Source organism: Erithacus rubecula (assembly GCF_903797595.1).
Source record: "Erithacus rubecula genome assembly, chromosome: 5".
Lineage (NCBI taxonomy): Eukaryota > Metazoa > Chordata > Aves > Passeriformes > Muscicapidae > Erithacus > Erithacus rubecula.
Window position 1 is genome coordinate 1,720,608 of NC_136687.1, and position 1,425 is coordinate 1,722,032.

Consider the following 1,425-nt stretch of genomic DNA (forward strand, 5'->3'; position numbering starts at 1 on the left):
GTGCGCAGAAACGGGTGATGTCATTGGTGGGCGGAGCTAACCGCGAGGGGGCGGGGCGAGGGGACAGCGGAGGGGGGACAGGGGGTGGCACGGGGACATGGTGGGACACCGGGAAGTGACGGGGAAAGCGGGTGACAAGGAATGACAGGGGAGCGGGACGGGGAGGGGTCTGACAGGTGATGGGGCGTGACACGGGTGACGGGAGGTGACAGGGAAAGGAGGTGGCACGGGGGTGGGATGGGACTGACAGAGGTGACAATGGGGGCATAAGGAGATATCGGGGACATGCCCAGTGACACTGGGTAGAAGGTGACACTGGAGATGGGGATGGTGTAGTGAGGACTTAAAGTGACAGGGAGCGATTCTGGAGACAGGATGGCACAGGAGAGAGGGGATGACGTAGTGGGGATATGGGGTAACTGTAGGATCAAGGGCTGTGGAGACAGAAGATGACTTTGGGGATATGAAGTGGCAGTGGGGACAGGGCGGGGTGCAGATGGGGACAGGGCATGGCAGGAGGAACTGGGTGAAGGCAGGTGACAGGGGTTGGTGGCAGTGGGGACAGGATGGCAGGAGGGGTGGCACAGAGGGGACAGGAGGTGGCACAGGGGGCACTGTCCCGCTCTGCTCATCACTGCCCGCACCCCTCCAGCTGTCACCATCACTGTCCCTTTCCCATGGGCATGATCGTCACTTGTGGGGGAAATGACATCACCCCTGGAGCTGGGATGTCACCCAGAGCCAGTGTCATGCACTGGTCCGAGGACGTTTCCGGACGTGCAAGGGAAGCTGATTCTCTTTTCCCACTTCCTTCCCTTCTCAGGCCTGCGTGGAGAGCTGGACGCGGCTGTAACAGCAGGAATACCGGGATGAGCATCCCTGCTACTTCGACAGCAGGGACACTGGGATGAGCAGTGCTGTGACACGGACATTGGGATGAGCAGTGCTGTAACAGGAACACTGGGATGGGCAGTGCTGTGACAGGGACATTGGGATGAGCAGTGCTGTGACAGGGACACTTGGATGGGCAGTGCTGTAACAGGAACAATGGGCAGTGCTGTGACAGGGACACTTGGATGGGCAGTGCTGTGACAGGGACACCGGGATGAGCAGTGCTGTGACAGGGACACTGGGATGGGCAGTGCTGTGACAGGGACACTGGGATGGGCAGTGCTGTGACAGGGACACCGGGATGGGCAGTGCTGTGACAGGGACACCGGGATGCCCATCCCGCGCTCCCGGCCGGGCTCGCTGCCGCAGCTGGACCCGCCGGCCCTGCCGGGATTCCCGAGCCGTGAGGCTGGACGCGGATCCGCTGGATGCTTTCGCTGGGTGGAAGCCTTGTTCCCGCTGTGGGAATCCCCGCTGGGCACGGGAGCGTTCGCTGGGCCGCTGGAGCGGGATCCCGGGGTTGGGAAGAGGCTG